Source organism: Ambystoma mexicanum, chromosome 4p (genome assembly GCF_040938575.1).
Source record: "Ambystoma mexicanum isolate Mex_15411 chromosome 4p, UKY_AmexF1_1, whole genome shotgun sequence".
NCBI classification, from domain to species: domain Eukaryota; kingdom Metazoa; phylum Chordata; class Amphibia; order Caudata; family Ambystomatidae; genus Ambystoma; species Ambystoma mexicanum.
In genome coordinates, this window is record NC_090927.1 from 761,369,903 (window position 1) to 761,384,845 (window position 14,943).

Sequence of the window (14,943 nt, forward strand, 5' to 3'; positions counted from 1 at the left end):
ACTTCTATACAGTTGAATATTTTTAGATTATTTCCCAATCCCTCAACCAAGGCATCAGTGCATTGTATCTAGAATCAGAAGACACACCAGGTTTGTGGTGGTTGGGACTTTCAGGATCCAGACACGAAACACACCTTTACTAATAAATACATTTATCGCAAATAAACAGCATGTGACAATACTTTTAAAGAGAACCCTAAAAACATGGATCTGGGCACTGTTTTTTTAATTTCATTTGCACATGTGAAACTAAATGAGAACCAAACCAGGCAGGCAATGTTTAGACAATTCCATTGACAAATAGTGTAGTTTACTTCACCTCTGTAGTTGGAGGAGTTACATTTTGGAAGCCGGCGGAGAGCGAAAATGTCTCTTGCGAAAAAGCCTAGCTTTGAAAAGAATTCCTTTAGAAAGTACTTGCTTTCCCAAAAATGGCTACAGAATGTTGCACCAGACAGCACAACAGGCCCACAGAACGATGAGAGCCAGGGTACATGAAACAGGTGATAAAGCGGGTAAAAGGCTGGCGTGGTTAGAAAAGCGGGACTCAGGTAGTAACCAAGTCAGGGCAATAAGACCGGAGGGAAGGGACCCGCTACTGACCGATCAGGACCTAGCTGAAGGTTTTGCATCCTAATATGCAGACCTATATAAACCACCTGCAAAGCCCATTGATAGATCCATATTAAATGAAATTGCCCTCCCCACCCTCAGTAGGGACCAGCAAGCCCTGCTGGAAAGAGATATTACAGAGGAATAACTGACAACGGCAATGTCGGAACTCCAGACAGGGAACACACCTGGGCCGAACGGTTTCCCAATTGAGCTGTGGCGTAAAATAGGTACAAACGTGATAGCTCCACACTTGTTGAAAATGTTCCAACAGTCTAAGAAGCAGGGCTGCTTACCAGCAGATCTGAGGAAAGCCACGATAATAGTGATCCCCAAGACAGACAAGCCCCCAGATCGCTGCAGCTCATACAGACCTATCTATCTTATCAACAGCGAGATCAAGATACTGACAAAGGTGCTAGCTAACCGACTACAACAGGTTATAACGACACTAATACACCCTGACCAATGTGGATTCATGCCCCAGTGGTCCACCCGCATGAACATACGCAGATTCCACTCAGTGATAGTAAAAGCATACAACATATGAGGTCCCCTAGCTCTACTGGCAGTAGACTTTGAGAAAGCTTTTGACTCTGTATACTGGGAGGCAATCTGGGACATAATGCAACATATGGGGTTTGGCCGCCTTTATACTGGCTGGGTGCAACTCCTGTACGAATCCCCCCGAGGCACAAATGAGAGTAAATGGGTGGCCCTCCAGACCCTTTAAATTGGGAAAAGGTACGAGGCAAGGGTGCACCCTGTCGGCCATGATCTTTGCACTAGCCATAGAACCATTGGCTGTACTGCTGAGAGTGTCGCCGGCATGGAGCGGCTTCCGCTGGGCGGGCGGACGGACGGGAGGATAGAGTCTCCCTATATGTGGATGATCTGCTAATCTACCTGCAAGATCCGCACAGCTCTTGCCCACGGTAACAAACCTGCTGAACAGATACAGAGCCTTTAGCGGACTGCGCGTAAAGGGGTCCAAATCAATATTATTCCCAGTAGGCAACACTAGGCTATTGGGGCCAGAAAACTGCCCATTCTGGATCGTGACGGTCAGTTTAAATACCTCGGCATACAAATCACTAATGACCTGAGCGATTACAGGGCTAACAATGTACACCCAATTACAGCCAGATTCACAGAAGATGTCTGCCACTGGGTCTCTCTCCCACTGACTTTATTGGGTAGGGAGGCGCTATTCAAGATGTTGGCTCTTCCACGCTTCCTCTACGTTTTACAAAACGCCCCGCTATACGTTCCACCAAGCGAATTTAAAGAGATTGATAGCACACTTAGAAAACTTCTGTGGTGCAGGGGTCGCTCACGCATAGCGCTGAACACCCTCCAGCAAGCCATATGGGAAGGGGGAATAGGACTTCCACGCCTACAGTCCTATTACTGGGCCAGCCAAATGGCCGTGGTCAACGATTTGTTACATGGAGATAGAACACTGCCACACATCAGAATAGAGAACACTGGGAGGCATAACAGGCCTCAAATCGAACACCTCTATAGGTCAACGCACCACTCAACCCCCCAGACCATGCTATCACACACCTCCCTGACCTGGAAAGAATCACATAAATACATAGGATGGGATAAAAGAATCACCCCAATACAGCCACTATGGAACAATGAGAATCTGCCTGAAGTGAACAAACTTCCGAGATGGCACAGCTGGCTACAACATGAGATAAAGACAGTTGGGGACATTATTGAACCCTTCGAATCTCTAGAATCATGCTTTCACCTCCCAACCAATGAACAGTACCACTATACACAGATGCACCATGCAATACAGGCTCACCTCCCAGAACTAGAAAACATGGCCGAAAGCAACCCTCTTGAAAGGAACATAGTACAGGCAAAAATCGATATTAAAACCACGTCTATTATGTACAACGTAATAACCTCCTTTGCCACGGCTGAGTTAACCAGCTTGAAGTCCAAATGGGAGAGGGACGTCAGGATTATACAATCGTAAGATTGGACGACAGCCCTCATGTTTCCCCGCGAGGTAGCCATCTCAGCCAGATGCCGACTTATACAGCTCAAAATACTGCATAGAATATACTATCCTAGAGTGGCACTGTACCGATGGGGGAAAGCTACAGACCCACGCTGTTTACACTGTAAAAGGGAAGAGGGAACTTTCCTTCATATACTGTGGGAATGTGATTGTATACAATAATACTGGCAGCAATGCTGCAACAAATTTTCACGCATACTGGGGAAAGAAATACACAGGGATGCAAAACTGATGTTACTTGGGGTGGAGGAGGAGGGAGAATTGTCTAAACACGAGCAAGTGTTCTTATCAAGAACCGCTGCCTTAATTAAAAGTAACATTGCAAAACTGTGGGGCTCTGAAACGACTCCACAATATGAACAATGGATCACGGACGTAAACATTTGTATTGCAATGGAACAAAGAGTATACACGGCTAGGATGCCCTAGGAAATCTGATAAAATCTGGAACAGATGGGAAGAGTTGAAGTAACCATCTTAATGCACACAAAGTAAGAGAACTGTGTGAGGTGCGGACTAAACCCAGAGAGATATATTGTAGAAAGTATGGTGGACATCTTAAGACTCTTCATTTCTTCTGTATGAGTGAGTGTTATTTGAATGATCATGTTGGGCCATGTGTTACCTTGATTGATGTAACGTTTGTTCTTAAAAGATAAAACAAAATATGTTATTAAAAAAAAGTACTTGCTCTCTTTTATGGTGGACAGTGTTTGGCATTCAGAGAATGACCACTTAAATCTGGGACTAAAAAGAAAAGTGAGATCTCTAAAGTAGATGAGTACAGAAAGCAGACATGTGGATGAAAGGCTTAATTTACTCATGTGATGAAACGATACACATTTACCACAGGAATGCACATTTATTCCATCAAAAGGAAATGTCCAATAAACTAAATTATATCAAGATTGTATTTTTTGTATTTTATTGTATTTATTACAAAGACATGGTATTTCTACCAGAAACGGGTATATAAGCAAACATGGCAGAGATCAAAGCAGTTCAGTGAGTCAGTGGCCTTGGAGTACATGAAACACTTAGCACTTTGAAAAGGTACCAGTTGAGGATGGAGTAAGGTGGAAAAGAAATGAGGATGATAGAGACTGTGAGGGGAAAGAACAGAGTATGAACAGGAGGCACTCAAAGATATACAGTGACAGTCCCCTGCCTAACCTTGGGAACAGACAGTGGGGCGGTCAAAGGCGTTGGGGTGACCCCAGCTGGCCACTGGATGCTGGCCACGGAGGAGGTACATAGAGGCCCCGCAGAGCATCCCAACCAGGTCCCTACATTAAGGCATAGGGTGGTCACAGGAAATCATGTATATATCCCATAGCTACAGATGTTCATGGTCATCTGGGGGGTAGCCCCAGGAACATGTACACCTTCACTGCTCCTACCGAGATGCACAGACCCCCAAGAGGTGAACCACTGGGGTTTTCAACCCCAAGGACATAGCCTATGGTGCATTTGTCACAATGGGGGTAGTGACAGGAACCTCCACTTCCACCCCTTGCTTATACTCCTGGCCAGTAACAAGACAGAATCACAGGGACCCTCATACTCCTACCAACTCAGTGACACACAGAGATACCGGGATGAACCTACCCCTTGGACAGGCTCTTTTCCATAAATTAGGTAATATCATAAAGCTATTCCAGCTCCTTGGTCAGTCCTCAAACATCTAGTGAGAGAAAAAGCAGCTCACTCCCTTAAAGGGAACAGATCTGCAATATTTCAATGTACCCAACTGGCCCAGAAATATATTTGTTTCTCTGGCTGGAGGATCTTTTTCGCATTGTGACTCACAAGTGTGCACCCAACGGTGGGTCCGCTGTTACAATCTGGCACTTAAACACAGAGGAACAGCATGTGCAGAACAAGTGCTTGTGAAACCAAAGCACATTTTCACTACATTGTGGGGAATACAAGCTCACACATTCCCGATGACGAAAGAGGTCAAACATAACAAAGAGTTTCCAATACTTACCAATACATTTTCCAGCATTTGACTCTCACTAAAGAGTAGAGAGACCAGAGGTACCTTCAATAGGGCTACCAGAGGGGCAGAGGTATACTTTGCATCTATTCATAGCCCAAGTGAAATCCAAGATGGCAGCAGACTGTTAGGAGGGTTTTTCAAATTCTCCATCTGGGACAGGACCTGGAAAAGCCAACGTATGGTTAAGGTTTAAGTTACTTACCTGTAACTATTGCTCTCCAGCATGGGTCTGGCATGAATTCACATGCTCAAGAATATTCCCCGAGAGGCTGGGAATCCTCTGTAAAAGAAAAAACTGTTTCACGTTCACTTAAAAATTGTATTTCTCCTCTATACCAATCACTGTCCTCTGGGTCATACTGCCCCCATCCAATGACAGTCCTCTCCCTAAGCCCCGCCTCTGGCAGCCATTTTCAGATTTTGGTAACCATGTAAAGTGGCAGTATGACCAAGAAGAGCCGGAGAGGGGCTGGATTGAGGGTTTACATGTGAATCCATACCAGGCCCATGCTGGAGAACAGTAGTTACAGGAAAGTACCTTAAACCTTCTCCATCATGGGGTCTGACATAGATTCCATGCTCATGAATAACAAATACATGGCAGTACACATTACAGAACCACGGGAGATGGCAAGGCTCAACAGAAGCAATGAACACTTACCCCTGGAACAGACTCATCTCAAGAGAGCAGGTTGCGTAGCACTCTGGACTCCTCCCTGGAATCCCTGTTGACGCAGTAGAACTTCATGAAGGTATGCATGGATCTCCACGTTGCAGCACTGCAGATGTCAAGCAGGGGCACACCAGAAAGGAACACCGTCACTGCAGCAATCATTCTGATGGGGTGTGCTCTTGGACAGCCTGGCAGAGGCTGGTTAGCCAGCTGATGACAGTGCGTGATGCAGCCGGAGAGCGATCTTGAGATGGAAGCCTTGGACAAGGACTTCCCATGATTGACAGGTCCAAAGTTAACAAACAATTGAGAAGTCTCCCGAAAACTCTTTGTGCGTGCCACGTAGAACTTCAAGGCACGAGCAACTACCAGCGAACGCAAGGTCCTCTGCACCAGCGATAAAGATTTCGGGAAGAAAACAGACAACACCAAAGGCTCGTTGAAGAGGAATTCCGACAGGACCTTCGGCATGAAAGTGGGGTGCATACGCAGCAGCACCCTCGATTAGTGGAAAGTCAGATACAGCTGCTTGCAGGACACGGCCTGGATCTGACCCACTCGTCTGGCTGAGGTGAGGTGAGGGCCACAAGGAGCGCCGTCTTCCACAAGAGAAACTTGAGTGGGGCCTGATGCATAGGTTTGAAGGGTGCCCCCATGCGTCTCGTCAGGACTATGTTGAGTTCCCATGCCGGCTCAGATGCCTTCACGGAAGGGAAAGATCAAAAAAGCCCCTTGAGAAGCTCCTTGACAAGTCTGTAGGACTTGTCAACGAGGATCTTCCATTGTAGTGTGAGATGGCCACCAGGTGTACCTTGATGGATGCGTAAGCCAGACCAGCTTTTGCCAAGGGAAGCAAGTCCCAACGTGCATCCAAGAATTCCTATAGGGGTCACATATGCAACCTGCAGAGACGGACGAGGTAGATGCAGGACATCATGCCCAGCAATGACTTGAGGGCCCGAACCATGGCCGTCTTCGCCGACAGTTGCTGCACCTTCCCTTGAATGGCTGCTTGCCTCTCCGCCGAGGGGGATGCCAGCCAAGCCACTGTGTTTAGTCTGGCACTGAGGAACAGCGCGTTCTGCAATGGCATTAAGCAGGACTTCGAATAGTTCACAGAGACCCCAGTTCAGTCAGTATCCGAACGATCTCCATGTGCTCGCCGCACAGTTCCAGGGAGTGGGCACGTATCGGCCAATCGTCCAGGTACGGGTATACGTGTATGCCTGCAGTAGAAGGTAGGCCGCCACCGGGACCAGGCATTTTGTGAACACCATTGGGGCCGACTTTAAGCCAAACGGTAGGGCCTTGAACTGGTAGTGTTGGCCTTGTACTATGACCCGTAGGAACTTCCAAGGTTTCCTTTGGATGGGGACATGGACGTGCGCATCCTCTAGACCCAACGACACCAAGAAGTCCCCTTCCTCCAGTTGGGCGAACACATGTTGCAACATGACCATCCTGACATTTTGGGACTTCAAGTAGTTGTTCAGACGATGTAGGTCCAGGATGGTCTTCTTTCTGACCAGAAAGTATCTGGAATACACTCCAGAGCCCCAGAGCCGTTGGGAAACTAGCTCTATCGCCCCTTTCCATAACATGGGTTGCAATTCTTCGAGGAGCACCCATCAGCCGGCCTTCCACCCGGGTGCATGAATGGAGGCCTGATGTCTTGGCCCGTTCAGGCTTGCTTGGGTGACGGCGACGCTGGCCTCTGCTACCGTAGGCCTGGAAGCAACCCTGCAGGCTTTGTGCATGAGGGATTGGGGAGGTTGCCTGTACGGCGTGGAGTATCCCTTGGATAATGTGCTTGATTTTCCCCTGGAGTAGCGAAAAGACGAGCGATGCTGCTGCAGAGTGCCAAGGGAACATGCCGTCTCTGTGTCCGTTTTTGTGGCTTGAAGGCATTCGTCGACCGCTTTCCCGAAAGATTTTCACTATCGAAAGGCATGTCCAGCACCTTTGCATGACCGTCCAGGCGAAACTTAGTGGCCTTCAACCATCCCTGCCAACAAAGGCAAACACTGGTTCCCAGCTGTCGTAAACCTGTGTCGGCGATTACCCACTGCCAGCGTAATGGCATGGTCCGATGCCACCTACCTTTCCTGGAAGAGAGCGAGAGCTTCGGTTTTCTTATCGAGAAGGAATTCCAGAATAGGGCCCAGCTTGTACGAAAGCTCCCGGTCCTATCAGGACAAGATAGCTACAGCATTAGCTGCTTTGATCCTGGATGCCACTGTGTAGATGACTCTTTCTCATAGCATCCATCTTCTTCCCCTTGTTGTCCGGGGGGACTGATGATGTGGAGGTCGGGTTGGCTGAATGATTTCTTGCTGCGGCTGACACTACCAAGTCCGGCGAAAGTTGTGACCTCAAGCACTTGGGTGCAAAGTCTGGCACCCTGTATTTCTTCTCCAAACTGTCTTGTTTGGTTGGAGCCGTGCATGGGTTTTTCATGAGGGCCAAGCCTTCCTCCCAAATGTCATGCAAAAAGGGTACAGACATGATAGTCTTCCTCTTGAACTCCCATCACTGATATAGGAAACCCTCCTGTTTGGATTCCTCTGGCAGCAGATGGAACAGCTCGGAGGCCCTGGAGATCGAGTGGAATTATCCCACCTCGTCTGGTGGAGAGCCTCTGTGAGGGGTGTCCAGGTGCAGTGATTCATCTTCGTCGGTTCCCAAGGCCGTGTCCGTACCAGTGTCCGTGTGTGTATCCGGATTCACTGGTGGAGTCGTATCCCGACATGGTGGAAGAGGATGATGCGGCAGCATCGGATGACGCTTCCTCTTCTTACATCGAGGCTCTTCTGGGGCCTGCGGTACAACAGGTGCCAGTGTTGGAGGCAACATTTGTTGGATCTCCCTCACTGGGGTGTGGAGAGTTGAAAGGATGTCCATGGATACGGTGCTAGGCCCTGCGCCTTTGTCCTCGTGGATTGTATGGCAGGACGTGGTAGTCGTCCGTGGAGGAGGTGTCCATTGGCTGATTGAACTTTGGAGGGCTGCTTTGGGGCCTGTTGCCCCCCTTTTCCCTCCTGAGGGCCGTGTGCCGGGACATGCACTGGTGCCCCCTCCCAGCCCCCCGGGTGCCAAAGCCTTCACCGCTGACTCGCTGACCGTGTCACCCCTGGGAGTCAGGGATACTCTCTGCGCTGTAGGGACCACCCTCGTCGTGTCTGTAACACCCGCCATAGCGGTTGTCCAGAGGATGTCAAAGAGGTCGACAGCGTCTTCGGCTGCGCCTGGTGAGCCTGCTGTGAGGCCTTTGTTTCTCCGATTTGTCTTGTAACTTGGCCGGGGTGAGGATTTCCTCTTTGAGGAGGAACCAGATTGCAGGCTGGCTGAGGAGGCGGACGGCGATGGCGATCACACTCTATCGGACCTGGGACCGCCATCAGCCGCGAACCTGGCAGAATCGGTTCTTGGCCTCATCTTGCACCCCCACGGATGGGGCATCCTCAAAGGACTTTGACCTCCTCCCAGCGGGAGACCGCTCCTCGGACCGACCAGTCCTGGATGAGGCATGACCCTGCTCGGAGGACGGGTCAGGGAGCCATGCCGTCAGCCTGCTCTACCTGTCTTTCTTCGTTTTGTTCGAGAAGCCCAGGCATATCTTGCACCCATCCTTGTCGTGTTCCATGGTGCAGGCAGTACAGACACTTTTGATGTTTCCCCTCCACAAAGACGTTCATTAGCCTGCATTGGGTGCAGGGCCTGAAAAGGGTCCTTCCTTCCTTTTTCTCCTCCGTCATGGTCGGAGAGCGCGAAGCAGGCCCAAGATGGCCTTCCAGAAACTTCGACGAACAATCGCCCTTGAGCGGCGCGCAACTTCACAGACAACGGATCCCTGTTGTCGCCCAATGAAGAAAGGAGCACAAGGGTTCCGATGGAATAAAAATAGAAATTTTCTGTGGAAAACGTGAAAAACAAAATTGGAAGAAAAAAAAAAGTACAAAATAGATCGGAGAGCAACTTGAGGAGTCCCAAAAAGGAAGCATGCAGTAAAAATCTGAAGATGGCTGGCAGAGGCAGGAGGACTGTCATTGGATGAGGACAGCGATTGGTTTAGAGGAGAAGAACAGTTACTCTCTTACCTGGTAACGTTCTTTCGATAGGATGGTCGGACGATGTATTCCATATCTATGACAGGTAATGCCCACAGCTGTGCTGCTTCGGAAAGTTTTCGGCGTCTGCGTCCTACGTCGATGCGCCGTCCCAGAGGACCTCCTCCGACGGCCGACGTCACCCAATGTGATAAGTAGGACGCACGACGCCCGTAGCCTCAGTTGTAGTTTTTTCCCAGAACGTGTGACACCAGTTTTCTGCCAGTCAGACACACAAGGCCTTGCGGCAACGCAAGCTGCAATCGCATAAGAAATTCTGCAGCGGGGAAGGTAGGGAGGGAGCGATATGGAATACGTCGTCGGACCATCCCATCGAAAGAATGTTACCAGATAAAAGAGTAACTTGTTCTTCGAGGGGATTGGGTCCTCCGACGTATTCCATATCTATGAAGGACTCCCAAAGCAGTACCAAGCAAGGAGGTGGGAAAAGAATTTAGAACACAAATTTAGCATGCCCAATCAAATTGCGGAAATAAAGGACTGCCTTGCCAAAGGCCAGATCCTGCCCTCGGATGGAATCGAGGTAGTAGTGACGTACAAAAGTATGTACCGAAGCCCAGGTGGCTGGATCACAGATGTGACGAATAGGAACACCCCTCTGCAGGGCAGTAGATGCAGCCATACCCCTGGTAGAATGGGCCCGCAAGCCAGCCGGAGGGTCCTTACCCGCCAAGCGGTAACACTCAGAGATAGCTAAAATAATCCAACGAGACAGTCTGTTTCGTCACAGCTTGTCCCAAACGCTTTCCAGCGTAACCAATGAAAAGTTGATGGTCCACTCTGACCCGGGACATGCGCAAAATATAAAAGCTCAACGCTCTCCTAGGATCAAGCCCATGGAGCCTCTCCTCTTCCTTACCAGGATGTGGAGGAGGATAGAATGCCGGAAGAACAATCTTCTGGCCCAAATTAAATTCCGAAACCACCTTCGGAAGAAAGGAAGGACGAACTCGAAGGACAACCCTGTCCTTATGAAACACAGTGAAGGGTGGCTTAACTGAAAGTGCCTGTAACTCACTCACTCTGTGAGCGGAAGTAACCGCAACCAAAAATACAGTTTTAAGAGTTAATAGTCTCAAAGGGCAAGAATGCAAAGGCTCAAACGGAGCACCCATAAGAAACTTAAGAACAAGGTTCAAATCCCAACCAGGCACCAGAAAAGGTGATGGAGGGAACACATTAGTGAGCCCTTTCAAAAACTGAGAAATTAAAGGAATCTTAAAATAGGAACATTCTTCAGATGAGCGCTTAAATATGGACAGCGCCGCCAGGTAAACTTTAATGGTACCCACTTGCAAGCCCCTGTGGGCCAAGGAAAGCAAAAAAGACAGAACCATGGGAATATCACACTCAAAAGGATCCACATTCTTAACTCTGCACCAGTCGCAGAACTTACACCAACGGTACAGAGACTTTGTTGCCGGCCGTCTGGCCGAGAGCAACACCTCCAACACGTCTTCAGGGAGGTCCCAATCCTTATACCTCAACCTTTCAGAAGCCAAGCGTGAAGGTTGAGGGATCTGACCTCTGGATGGAGAACCTGACCCCCCCTCCCGTGAGAGCAGATCGTCTCGGTAGGGAAGACGACGTGGAGGCCAGATGGACAAGTCAAGAAGGTCCGGGTACCACGTCTTCCGGGCCCACGCCGGAGCAACGAGGATCATCCGGGAACCAAACCTCTAACCTCCGCAGGGGGATCAACCTCGTCATCAACTTGCGGGATGACGGGGACTGGAGGAAACGCGTACAGCAGTGGGAATGACCACTACACCACGAACGCGTCTTCTAAGGCTCCTTTTGGAGGAATTCCCGCGAACAGGACCTTTTGCACTTCCGGTTGACACTGGAGGCGAAGAGATCCACTTAAGGGGTCCCCCAAAGGGCGAAGATCTCCAGGAGAATCTCCTGAGCCAGCTGCCACTCGCGAGAGATCGTGCTCTGCCTGCTCAGAGAGTCCGCCGTCTCGTTTTCGTCTCCGGCCAGAAGAACAGCCGAGATCGAAACTTCTTGCTGGATGGCCCAGAACTCAAGCTGCATCGCCTCCCTGCACAGAGGAAGTGACCCTGCCCCCCCCCCTTTTTGTTGCGGTAGTGCATGGCCACTGTGTTGTCCGTTAGGATCAGGACACTATTTCCTCGCACAGTCGGCAGAAAAGCCTTCAGGGCTAGCCTGACGGCCGTCATCTCCAACAGATTGATATGGAGTCTGGACTCCGACGGAGACCAACGACCGCTGACTGTCAACTCGTTGGCATGAGCTCCCCATCCCGTGAGGGATGCGTCCGTCACGATCGTCACCTCCGGCCAGGGAAGCCAAAACAGGGCCCCCCTTCATCAGATTGCCTTCGACGGCCCACCACAGAAGATCCTGGGCGACCGAGGGCGGCACCTGAACAGGGTCCGACATCCTGCCGGAAGATTGCGACCACTGCATCTTGAGTGCCCACTGCAAAGATCTCATCTGCAGACGAGCCTCTGGCACCAGAAGAATGCAGGATGCCATGAGGCCGAGCAACCTCAAGAACTCGAACGCCGGGAGCGTCTGGGCAAGTTGAAACTTGTGCACCATCTGCTGAATGTGAAGAGCCCTCACCTGGGGAGGAAAAAACAGCCCCAGAGATGTGTCGAGCACTGCTCCGATGTATTGGAGCCGCTGTGTTGTCGTCAAATGGGACTCCTTTAAATTGAGGGCGAAGCCCAGCTTGAGAAGGGAGCGGCAAGTGACGGACAGATGATCCAGGACCTGCTCGGGAGAGCTCCCCCTGATCAACCAATCGTCCAGGTAGGGGTAGACGTGAATCCGCCCTTTCCTGAGATGCGCTGCCGCCGCCACCATGAGCTTGGTGAAAACCCTTGGGGTGGAGGTCAATCCGATCGGCAGGACCCGAAACTGAAAGTGCGAGTCGCCAACCGCGAACCTCAGGTACTTCTTGCGCTTGGGATGGATCGGCACATGGAAGTAAGCGTCCTTGAGGTCGAGAGACACCAACCAGTCCTGAAGTTGAAGGGCCTGGAGGACTTGAGAGAGAGTAACCATCTTGAACTTGTCCTTTCTGAGGAGTTTGTTCAAACCGGGCAAGTCCATGAGGGGTCTCAATCCCCAGTCTTTCTTCAAAATCAAAAAATAAGGGGAATACCATCCCTTGTTCCTCTCCGCTACAGGCACCGGTTCTATGGCGCCTTTCTCCAGCAGGGCTTGAATTTCCTGCGCAAGGAGCAGATCCGGACTCTTCAAAGAGAGGTTCCCAGGTGGATTGTCGTGAGGCCTCTGCCGAAAGGGAAGACAGTAGCCGTGGGTTATGATCTCCAGAACCCACACATCTGAAGTAATGGCACGCCACTCTAGAAGATGCTGCGCCAGCCTTCCCCCAACCGGCGAATCATGGGACCTGGCCTCATGACTGAGTGGTAGTGGCTGCGGCGTTGCCTGAGGGCAAAGAGGCAACTGCCCGAGCGGCCTTGGCACCTCGAGTACCCCGTTTTCCACCTCTGGCACTCTTACGGTGGCCTCTTTGACTGACAGCTCCTCTCGCTTTACTGAAGGACGAGTAATAGCGTAAGGAACCACCCCGCCATTGTTGTCCCCTAGGATGAAAAGGCGGAGGTTGTCGAACTGCAGCACCCAACGACTTCGCTGCAGCTTTGGAGGTCTGCAACCTCTCAAGGCTCTCGTCAGCCTTCCTGCCAAAAAGATGTTCACTGTCAAAGGGCATGTTGAGGAGCCGGGACTGCACATCAGGAGCGAACCCCGACTTCCACAACCATGCAAACCTGCGTATTACGGTGCTCGCCGCCATGGACCGGCTGACACAATCTGCCATGTCCAAACCCGACTGAACGGCCTCACACATGGCATCCTTGCCATCCTGAACCATAGCAAGGAAACCATCCCGTTCGTCCTCTTAGGGAATATGTTCAGCCGCTAATGCAACACAGTTCCACAGAGTGTATGTGAAACGAGGCAAGGCACATACGGAGTTGGCCGCCTGAAGCGCCATACGCCCTGAAGAAAACACTTTCTTCGCCCAGCCATCAAAACGTTTGTCGCCCCTATCCGGAGGGATGGTAGGATACGACGCCTGCTTTGCCGGGGCCGTAGCTGCCTGCACCACCAAACTCTCTGGAGTGGGGTGCCTGGACAAGTAGCAGGGGTCGCTACTGGCTGGACGGTATTTTCGCGACAAAGACTTGCCCACTGCCGGGAGACTCTCCGGAGCAGTCCAAGCCGCTGCCACCCTTCTCTGCAGAGCCATATGAAACGGCAGTACCGGGTCAGTGGGGGGACCAAGATCGAGGATGTCCGTGAGATCATCCTGAACAAACTCCCCTGGGGGAGCCGACCATCCCAAGTACTCGGTGACCCGAGACATAAGGCTCCGGTACGAAGAATCGACATGAGTGCCAGGCTCAGGCCTACAAAACTCCACCTCCGGAGAGGTGTCCAGTCCACTGGCGGCATGCAGTGACTGCCTCAGGTCATCAAATTGGCTATGGCCCGAGAGAAGCTCATCTGGCACCGGAACCGAGCCCTCATCGCCCTCTGAAATGTACTCCAGGCGGTGAGAGGAAGACACCTGGGGACCAAAGCCATGCCTGACCTTAGCCAGAGCCTTTCTAGGGGCTACCCCCATGCCACGGGGCCCCTCCGACACCACCGCCTTGAAAGGCGTCGAGGGCGCCGAACGAGTCGGCGTGGACGTCAGCCGCAGCGCCGCCAGCACCGGCCGCGTCGACACAGCCCTCGAAGCCAGAGCTCCGAGCATGTCCTTGGATGACCTAGGCGCCGACCGCATCGACGACCCCCTCTAAGGCAGAGCCTCGAGAGAGGTCATCAACGACCTCGGTGCCACAGGCGTCGACGTCTTCCTCGAAGACTGCACAGGATCACACGGTCTCGAGCGCGTTGAGGACTGGGACCTGGAACGGGCATGGCGAGAACGGTTACCCTTGTTCGAGCGGGACCTCTCCCGTGAACCGTGCCGACCACCCGAGCCCGAAGGCGTGCAAGCGGTGTCGCTCGACCGATCACGACCGACCCCACTCGGAGGCGCGGACGGACAGGTGCCCTGCGATTCGAGAATCGCTAACATCTTCTTCCCGAAGGAAGCCCATTCCTCCGGTGTCGCTTGCATGGTGGGATAAGCGACCCGCCGACGGAAGAGGACGGGAAAGGCGACCGATGCCGGCACTTCTGGGAATGCCTCGAAGAGGCAGAGGAGTGGCGAAACCGACTCCTGGAAGGAGACCCACTGGACCTCCGAAGATGACGCGGAGAGTCGCCTGTCGAATCATCCGTCGAAAGCCCCGCAGACCTCGACTTCGACACCCTACCTACCGACAACAACTTCTTGCGCTCCCGCAAGGCCTTGTCCGTGAGCGACTGGCAGTCGACACAGTCGTCCGTGTCGTGGGCCTCCACAAGGCACCAGAGGCAGGCGTTGTGCGCGTCCGTTACCTACATCTTGGACCCACAGTCCCCGCATTCCTTG

General features: G+C 51.6%; 1 protein-coding gene across 1 annotated transcript in view; it reads right to left on the minus strand.

Annotated features, from left to right (window-relative positions):
- IBTK (inhibitor of Bruton tyrosine kinase) overlaps positions 1-14,943 on the minus strand; it is a 1,971,965-nt gene that overhangs the window by 143,914 nt on the left and 1,813,108 nt on the right. The gene's annotated exons all lie outside the window — the stretch shown is intronic.